This window comes from Zingiber officinale, chromosome 3A (genome assembly GCF_018446385.1).
Source record: "Zingiber officinale cultivar Zhangliang chromosome 3A, Zo_v1.1, whole genome shotgun sequence".
Lineage (NCBI taxonomy): Eukaryota > Viridiplantae > Streptophyta > Magnoliopsida > Zingiberales > Zingiberaceae > Zingiber > Zingiber officinale.
This window is the reverse complement of record NC_055990.1, coordinates 112,346,595-112,356,998: the sequence shown is the minus strand read 5'-3', so window position 1 is coordinate 112,356,998 and position 10,404 is coordinate 112,346,595. Positions and strand designations below refer to the sequence as shown.

The following is a 10,404-nucleotide window of genomic DNA, read 5'->3' as shown; positions in this document are numbered from 1 at the left end:
TTGAACTGACTCAGTTAAGGGACTTGAGTTACTCACTTCTTTAAGAGTTGTTACCTCCTTTAGAAGTGACTTAACCTGGACGTTAGATTTGGCCAACTTCTTAAGCAAGTAAGGAATTAAGTTTTCCGAATTATCTAGGTTAATACTAGACATTATAGAACTTACAGTGGGTTTGGGTCCTTCGGAAACGGATACGGATCCGTGGCTTCGCTCGGACTCGGTGTCTGATTCGTTCTCAGTTTCGGATTCAAGATCGGACTCGGTTTCGGCAACATGTACTAGTACTGGTAGAGCGAGGAGGCTTGCATGTTCTTCATCGGATTCAGATTCGTCTGATGACTCGGACCATGTTGCCTTTAACACTTCGTCTTGCTTGTACCTGCAAATGACGCAACACCTTTCTCGGCCGGAGTAGTATTAGTCTGCTCAAATAATTTGTTAATTAAAACATGCATACCTATTTTCGTATAAGAAATACCTTCGTGAAGCTCAATCAACTTCTCCCATATCTCCTTCGCACTTGAGAACTTTCTAACTCGATCAAGCTCTGAATTTGTTAGTCCGCACTGTAGGGTGTAGGTTGCTTTGGCGTTGACCTCTACTTTCTTGATTAGGATAGGATCCCAGTTCTCGCATGGTGTTGGTTTGCCGGTTCCGTCAGTTGGTAGTTCGAATCCAGTCTTGACCATCTCCATATGTCGAACTGGGCCTGGAGAAAAGACTCCATTCGGCACTTCCAATAGCCGAAGTCTTCGCCGGAGAAGAGCGGGGGACGAGCAGTGCTGTAGCCTTCTTGATGGGCCATTTGAGAAATAAATCTTGCACACAAAGAAACAAGAAGGCTTGTTCCAAGACTTGGTCTTGGATTAGTAGTGCAGAATAAAGATAGAAATAGGAATTTACAAATTTTGAGAAAAAAATAATAAAATAATAAAAAATATTATTAAAATAATATAAAAAATATTATTTCAAAATTTGCTAAATGCGATATTTCGTTAATCCCAATAAATTGTGAAAAGATGAAAATGAATTTTTTGAAAATAGTTTTGGAGGGAAAAAAATGAAAGGCGTTTTATTTTTAACCTAAACAGACGAAAAAGCTACAAAAAAAAATGCTCGAATGGTGGTTTCACCTATTCAAAGCGACCCCCGCTCTGATACCAATTGTTGGATCGAGAAGCGCTAGAGGGGGGTGAATAGCGCTCGTGGCTTTCACTTTGCGAATTCATAAATCGTACGGAAAACTAACAGAGTAATAAGCAGCGGAAAATAAGAACACGCACACAAACACGAAGAAATTTACTTCGTTCAGAGCCTGTGACGACTCCTACTCGAAGGCCCACGATCCTTGATCGCTTTCCATGGGCAACAACTATAATATCGTCAATAGTACAAGTATGAAATGAGTACAGAAAATCTAAGCAATACCGACAACAAAATTTACAGAAATCGGAGCGTCGGGTTGTCGGTGTCAAGTCGCAGCACTTCCGGGTCGTCTTGTTAGCAGCTAGTTGCAAAGGGATCGCTTGGTATTCGTTGTTAAGAGCTGCTGGTCGAGACCCTCTTATAAAGGGTGTTCAAGGCGCCTTCATTAGGCTCCAAGGCGCCTTGAATCCCTAAGTTTTATCCCGGAAATGACTCTGCGATGAAGCTTTGACCGCTGCCTTTTATCCATCTCAATGCACCTTCATCACTGTCCAAGGCGCCTTAAACCATCGATTCAAGGCGCCTTGAGCTTCCTTCAAGGCACCTCCAACCCTTCTAGACAGCTGACTTCGGCTCGCACCCGAGGCGCCTCCATCTTGGAGGCGCCTCGGTACTGTTCATCCGAGGCTATTCTTTGCACTTTGGTCCCTGCAAGCTACATTAATCCCAAATATACCCTGCAGCACAAAGTTAGCACATAAAACATAATAATATAAGTGAACAACAATCATCTGACTGTCTGAGTCTGACTTTAGGTTTCCGACCGGAAACCCTAGGTCAACTCGACGCCTACTGTTCCCTCTACGGGGAGCGCACCCTCACCTACTCCACTCAGGAGATTTACCTTATGCCAATGCGATCCTCCAGATCGACTGGACTTTTGCTAAGTGCTCGATGCTTCCGGACTTTCTGTTGGACATCCGTATCCCGGCTTGTCCAGTCTGTCTCCTGGTTCGCGACACCAGGACTTTCCACCTAGGGTTCCCCCCTAGGACTTTTGCCTGAAGCATTCGACCCACCAATACTTTCTGCATAGGGTTACCACCCCCTATGACCTAGGGTTACCGCCCCCTAGGGTTTTCCCTTTGCCTAATCACAGCTAGGACTTTTCTCCACCTAGGGTTACCACCCCCTAGGACCTAGGGTTACCACCCCCTAGGGTTTTCACCTGCCTAACCGCAGTTAGGACTTTCCTGAAACACTCATTCAACATGTTAGATAATAAAACACCATAACTTTGAACCCTTTGACATAATCAAAATATAGGTTCGATCGTCGGATGCTTCCCACACCAACATTAATGTCATCAATAGAGGAATCAACAACATTATTATAAATTTGAAATAACATTCGTAAAGCTAAGATCCCCCGTTGCACCATTAGTTCTTCAGAAACTTATGTTGTGGTCTCCATCTGACTTGGAACAAGGATATTTGTGCGTTGGGAGTCCTCCAGGTCAACCGGCTCATCTGGTTGTAAATGATGTGGTCTGTCCAGTGAAAAATCATCCTGAGACTCTGAGAAACTCTGAGATGCTTGAAAAGAATGACCAACACCTTGCACACTTCTATACTCAAAATTTTGATAATCCCTCCAATCCTGATTATAGTGCTGATGTGGGTCAGAGTTTTACTGCTGGGAAAATGACTGCTCACTCTGCTCTAGAATTAACTCAGGTTGAAAGTTTTGAATTTGATAATCTCCCCAGTCATAGTCGTAAGTATCAGGAACTTGCTCATAGGTATCTTGATGTTGAGGTTGACCCAAACACTGAAGTTTCGGAGTTATAACAGTCTTTTGGAAAAAATGGCAAATAGCAACTGGATGAGATATGCTACCACACACTCCACAAAGGAACTCAAATTGATCATCTTCTGAATCATAATATTCATCAATGGAAGATCTTGGCTCATGGGTGTGAAAAATTCTCTCGAAGACCTACTTGACATGTTAGTGCTCAAGATATCTAAAAAAAATATATGAGAAAAAATGGAAGACAAGAAGTAAAATGTTATATGAAAAATAAATAAAAAAATAAAAACAAAATTTAAAAATAAGAAAGAAAATGCACCCTTGCACGGTCGTGCGGCCATGGCATAGGCGGAGCAGTGCACGACCGTGCACCCTTGCACGGTCGTGCGACCATGGCAAAGGCAAAGCAGCACACGGCCGTGCATCATTGCACGCCCGTGCCACCCCAGGCCGAGACAAAGGAATGCCCGACTGTGCATCCTTGCACGACCATGCCTTAGGGAGCAGAAGCCAGAGACCACACGGTTGTGCCAATCGACACAGTTGTGTAGCTTCGCCAGAGGAGAGGATGGGTGTGGTCGTGCCAACCTTGCACAGTCGTGCCACGGGCCGTGCGACGCCCATACCCTAGCTTATAAAAGAGTCAAGAAACCTATTTTTGGGGGCATCTTTGGTTCGGGGACTTCATCCCTCTCCTTGGGAAAGAGTTTTCTCATTCAGGGGAAACCCTAGAGCTTCATCCACCGCCGTCCCTCGACGTTCCATCCATCTCCAGAGCAAGGGGGCATCTCCAAGACATCGGAAACCTCGGCAAGCATCGCTTCTTCCCTTCCTTCTCATATCAAGGGTTGTAAGTATGTTCTTCTTTATGTTTTGGGGTTGTTCTTCCCCACAATGGAGTAGACGCCCTCTTCTAGGATTTCGATTTCATTGTAATACTAGGAGATACTACATAGATTGCTTAGTTTCCATCCTCTCTGTCAATGTTCTTGTAGGAAGTTAGATTGGCCAGTATCCCTAAGTATCACGTAGAGACGTTCCCTGTGAAATCCTATAACGGTTAACCCCCCTGTCACGAGGGCGCCTCGGTAGATCACTGGGATACATATCCAGTAAAGAACAATAAGGATAAGGGTAGAGGTTCGGTATGGTTACCTACTTCCTTATGGAGGAATTGTCTCTCCTTTCACGAGAATGTCCTAGACGTCTGTAAACGGGTTACCCTTGTCACTAGGGCCCCTCGGGTATACGATCTAGAACACTCTCTTTACGAGAGCAACAGTTCCTAAGGGATTGTCTCTCCTTTTGAGGGAACGTCTTAGACGTCCGGAAAGGGTTACCCCTGTCACTAGGGTACCTTGGTCAATACGCTCTAAGGTATCCCCTTTACGGGATCAACAATCCTCCACATCAATCAATCAAAGAATAGAAATATAAACATCTCACACAAGCATGAACAAGAATTGACAAGTCATCATATAGAAACAAAGTGAATCTACATAGTTCTACATCTTCATCGCATTACAAATACTCCCTAATCCTAGAAGAGGACGTCTACTCCATTAGAGGGAATGAGCTTCAGGAGATTCCATCCAACTTTTGCTCGACCATCCTTGGAGGTTCAATGCCACTTGATCAATTAATGTATAAGCTTCTTCTATACTCTTGTCCATAAAAAACCCTCCAATTGATGAATCTAACAAGCACTCATCTGAAAAAGAAATCCCCCTATAAAATATGTGTAGAATTAGCCATTTCTCTAAACCATGATGAGGGCACTGTCTTTGTAGACTCTTGATGTAATGCCCAAAAATTCGTAAATTAATTTTAAAAATATTCTATTATATTTTTGAAATTTTAGAATATTTTTATAGAATTTTTGGAGTAGCAGAAGTAGCAAAATTAAATAAAAAATGTAAAATAGCCTAAGCGGGAGTTAAACCCAAGACCGATTAGACCCTATGACTTATAGGGTGACTTTAGTAACCAAGGGGCCCCAGCAGGGGTGTGCTGAAAGAAGAGGAGAGAAATTATATTTATGATTGAGTTGGGTCGCATTAATCACTTAATATAAATAGGGAATTTAAGTGGGGATTATTATTTTGAACGATAATTTCTCTTATTCCTCACCTTCACCCGACGCCGCCCCCTCTCCTCCTCACCCTCTCGGCGCACAAGACCAAGGAGACCTAGGGTTCCACCCTAGGGACGTAGGAGTACCTTCCGGTGACGTCTCCGATACGAAGACGCTCCTCTCCGCGAGAAGAATGCATAGACGTAAGAAGATCGCCGAAGATATCTTCTTCTCCGGAAACCTAGCGATCGGATTGTAAGAAAACTTAGCGCAGGCTGTAAGTAACCCCTCACCTGCAGTATAAGTAGCTAATTGTATGCTTTTATGGTCCTAGTTCGCTTTTATGATCTTAGCGTAGCCATATGCAGAACTAGAGCACATCAAGTGCTCGATAAAATGTCTAGTACAATTATATGTTACAGTAGGCATTTAATGGCTCAGTTAAATGCCATAGATGCATTTTAAATAGCACACACAGTCTTGCTTCAGTTTATATGGGACTACGGTCCAATAGGTGGGCTCCCATAGTCGCCTCTAGGTTCAGATAACCTAGCTCTAGGTTTAGATAACCTAGTAAAAGCAAGATAAGATAAATCAGTTTATAAACAATATTTTACTTTTATCAGGGGCACTGTACTGGACTCTCAATTGTCCTTGGATTGGGCTCCCATACTCATCCCTAGGTTTAGATAACCTAGTAGACCCTACTAGATTCGGGACTAGCTACCTCGGGTCTAGTTAGGGATGCGTGCATAGCAAATATAGTTGTCGGGCCCATCAACAGCATGATTAGTATTTTTATCTATTTATGAAAATAGTTTTCAAACGTCACAAATCAGATATGTGAATACAGCTTAGCTTCAGTTTAGTTTTCTTATTGATATAACAAATAGCTTTATGTTTAGTTTTTGATTGTCACGACTTGTATGTCAATATGCCATGTTTTAGCATGTTCAGCATGATCATCAGCATGTATTTCAAAAAGCATCCTTTGAAAGTATGATTTCTTCGAATGCATGTTTTGTAAGGTAGATGGTTTCTTACTAAGCTCCCAAGCTTATAGTTTCATTTTCCTTATACTGCAGATAAAGGTAAAGGGAAGATGGATTAGCGGAGGCTGGAGGCAATGCGATAAAGATGTGTGTGAGAAGGAACTTGGAATAAAGACCCTTTGAGACTAGCAAGTTTAAAGGATTAGAACTCCTTATATTTTATTTCCGCACCTTTTGAATGTCTAAATGTTAGGAATCATGAAAGTATGCACTATGTTATGCCTAGACTGCTAGCTACCTTGATGTTAGTCGGTAAGTTATGAATCATGTCATGCTTGGTAGTATTACAATAGTTATTGGTTGATACATTCATGTTGTACACGAAATTACTGAACTGCAGCAGAAATCAGAGCTCCAATCGATCAGCCGATCGATTGGAAGGTCCCCAATCGATCGGCTGATCGATTGGGAAGTGATCTGCCACGTACAGAGAGCTGATGAATCGATCAGCTGATCGATCGGCCATGGATCGATCAACCGATCGATCGAGAATTTAATTTTCGCGAACAGAGAGCCTCTGAATCGATTATCGGATCGATTGGCCAGGCTGGATCGATCAGCCGATCGATTCAGAATTGACTCCGTGCACAGTAGCACGTTGAATCGATCAGTGGATCGATCAAGGAGCTCCAATCGATCAGCCGATTGATTGGAAAGCCTGATTTCAGCTCCTTGATCAAATAGAAAGTTAGGTTCCCTTCTTTAGCATATGTACCACAATAAAAGTGTATCTGGAATATGAACTCTAGATTTTATAGCAATTAGTAGAAGTTTTAAATTAGTTCAGCTTTCCGCACACCATAGTTAGATAAGATAATGTAACCCCCGGCCTTACAGCCTAGTCAGTAGGAGGCGGGGCATTACACTTGAATCTGTTCCATGCTTCAAATATTGATTCTCTATGTGCCTGAGCAAAATTTATGATGCAACTCCTCATGTAGATTGTTCTGCTTGGAGGAAAAAAATGATTCAGAAATTTCTGCTCCAATTGTTCCCAACTTGTGATGCTTTGAGGATGGAGAGAATATAACCAAGTCCTTGCTTTATCCTTGATGCTAAAAGGAAATGCCATCAACCGAACTGCATCTGCTGATACTCCTTCACAATTCACTATATCACAAAGCTCTAGAAATGTCTCAAGGTGCAGATAAGGACTTTCTGATGCTTCTCCTCCAAATTTGTGACCTTGTATCATGGAAATTAACTCTGGGTCTAGTTGGAAACTTTCTGCTTCAATATGAGGTTGCACAATAGGAGATAAAAATCTTGCAGAAACGGGTGCAGAGAAATCTCTTAAGGACCTGCTTGACATGTTAGTGCTCATAGTATCTAAGGAAAAAAAATTTATGAGAAGAATTAAAAAAAGGGAAAAAAAATGAAAGACAAGAAGTACAATGCTATGTGAAAAAAAGATAAATGCAGAATTTAAAGACAAGAAAGGAAATGTAGATTTTTTTTTTGAGTTATGAAAATGGAAAAACAAAAAAACTATTCACAAGTCTAGATTAACTAAATTGCTAATCTACTAATGTTAATGTGAATAGTCCCCGACAACGGCGCCAAAAACTTATTACGCAACCGTAAGTGTACGGTTTCGTCGTCAATAATAAAAATATCGAATCCACAGGGACTGTTGATTAAGCACTAGAGATATCGCAAAGTAAGTTATCTAGACAAGCCTAATATTGGTGAGGAAGGAGAGTAAGAGAGAGAGAAGAGGAAAGTGAGAAGAGAGAGAATCGATCTTGGAGGGAATGAGCTTCGGGAGATTCCATCCAACTTTTGCTCGACCATCCTTGGAGGTTCAATGTCACTTGATCAATTAATGTATAAGCTTCTTCTATACTCTTGTCCATAAAATACCCTCCAGCTGATGAATCTAACAAACACTTATCTGAAAAAGAAATCCCCCTATAGAATATGTGTAGAATTACCCATTTCTCTAAATCATTATGAGGGCACTGTCTTTGTAGACTCTTGAATCTGTCCCATGCTTCAAATATTGATTCTCCATGTGCCTGAGCAAAATTTATGATGCAACTCATCATGTAGATTGTTCTGCTTGGAGGGAAAAAATGATTTAGAAATTTCTGCTCCAATTGTTCCCAACTTGTGATGCTTTGAGGATGGAGAGAATATAACTAAGTCCTTGCTTTATCCTTGATGCTAAAAGGAAATGTCATCAACCGAACTGCATCTGCTGATACTCCTTCACAATTCACCATATCACAAAGCTCTAGAAATGTCTCAAGGTGCAAATAAGGACTTTCTGATGCTTCTCCTCTAAATTTGTGATCTTGTATCATGGAAATTAACTCTAGGTCTAGTTGGAAACTTTCTGCTTCAATATAAGACTGCACAATAGGAGATAAAAATCTTGCAGAAACGGGTGCAGTGAAATCTCTTAAGGACCTGCTTGACATGTTAGTGCTCATGGTATCTAAGAAAAAAAAAATTATGAGAAGAATTAAAAAAAAGGGGAAAAAATGAAAGACAAGAAGTAAAATGCTATGTGAAAAAAAAGATAAATGCAGAATTTAAAGACAAGAAAGGAAATGTAGATTTTTTTTAGTTATGAAAATGGAAAAACAAAAAAACTATTCACAAGTCTAGATTAACTAAATTGCTAATCTACTAATGTTAATGCGAATAGTCCTCGGCAACGGCGCCAAAAACTTGTTACTCTTCCGCAAGTGCATGGATTCGTTGTCAGTAATAAAAATATCGATCCCACAGGGACTGGCTATAAGCACTAGCAATCGCTCACTTATGGTTAGCTAGACTACCAACGGTCTTGATCAGGCTAAGGGAAAAGAAAAGTCAAGGGAGAGAGTCAAGAGTCGCAAGGTCGAAATATTACCTGGTGATGAGGAGTTCTAGGGGGTCGGTTTCGTCGTGGTAGTATTGATGTGTCTCGGTTTGTCTTATTCTCGCTGTCCTTATTCCTACTATTGCCAGAAGCTAAGTGGGTATTCTCAAGAGCCAGAATAGAGTAATGCCCTAAGAAGTCCTGTCATGATTTACCCCTGTCACTAGGGCACCTCGGCAAATCTTAAGGACATAACTCTAACTAGTAGATTAAGAATGGTGAGTAGAGCTAAGCCTGGTCTCTCGCTCCCTTGGGGATAATTTGCCTTCCTCTCAAGGAACTATCCTAGATGTCCGTGAATGAGTTACCCCTGTCACTAGGGCCCCTCGGGTGTACGATCTAATGGTAATCCTCTACGAGGCTGACAAGTTCTTGACAATCAAAAGTAAGCAATTAACAATTGAAACAAAACATGAAAGTTCATCCAGCAAGTACAAACACAATTCGAGTCTTACATCAATCCGTACCATGACTACTCCCTAATCCCAGAACAAGAGGATCTACTCCATGAATGCTATAGAGATATCCGAAAACATAGTATAGACAAACAAACAATTCTCATCAAGTAAGAAAGGATATGCTTATCAAGTGTCGAAGAGCGGCCTTCGGATTTGTGCTGCTTGGCCACTGTCATGGGGGCACGACCGTGCATGGTTGCACGACCATACCTTGCTTGGTTGTTGGTGGTGAGGCACATCTGTGCAAGGTTGCACGGTCATGCTCTGATTCCTCTCTGGATTGGCCACACAACCGTGCAAAGTTGCACGGTCGTGCTCTCTGCTTTGTCCTTATGCGTCGACAATCACCGTTTTCGCTCCAAAAGTTATCCTTGTCAACACAAAATCAAACAAAGAGCAGATATCCGAACAAAAGAGTATATATGGTGAATACATGCTAAAAGAGGCGATTATACAAGGAATATATATATACATATAAAGCAAATGAATGTGCGTCAAAATATGCATAAACGATCATACTATTTACGCACATCAGTTCAACTCTACCATAAGAGATGTAGCTCATTCGTGCTTCCACTATGACAAATATTTCCATATTTATCTTATGTATAGTCCAACTAAGCATTTATCTCTTGATCTAAGAATCTTATTCTTTAACTTATTTTATATCTTTAGAGACTCATTAGTGCATGTGACCTAATAAATTTCCGATTTATCTTGCCCACTACTTAATTATAGAATGATCATGAGTGACACCTAATAGTACATCATGATCCCTAATTATCCAAAAAATCATAGTTGATCTTAGAATTAATTCTAAACCCTTCAGCAATTTAGTGAGTCGTGTCTTGTTCCCTTCATTCATCTTATACCCACTTGGTTCATGACATGGTCTATGTGTCTATCCCCACTAGACTGACTATGTCACACCTAGCCCAAGTAATACTTCCTCATTCTACGGATTCAAATTACTTCATACATGTGTCTAAGAGT

The 10,404-nt window shown here is 41.1% G+C and overlaps 1 non-coding gene across 1 annotated transcript; it reads left to right on the top strand.

The window, feature by feature from the left end:
- Positions 1 to 8,028: 8,028 nt before the first annotated feature.
- On the top strand, positions 8,029 to 8,134 carry LOC122054448. Its single transcript, XR_006132757.1, has one exon. It is a non-coding gene; the product is annotated as a small nucleolar RNA R71 (small nucleolar RNA).
- Positions 8,135 to 10,404: the final 2,270 nt, after the last annotated feature.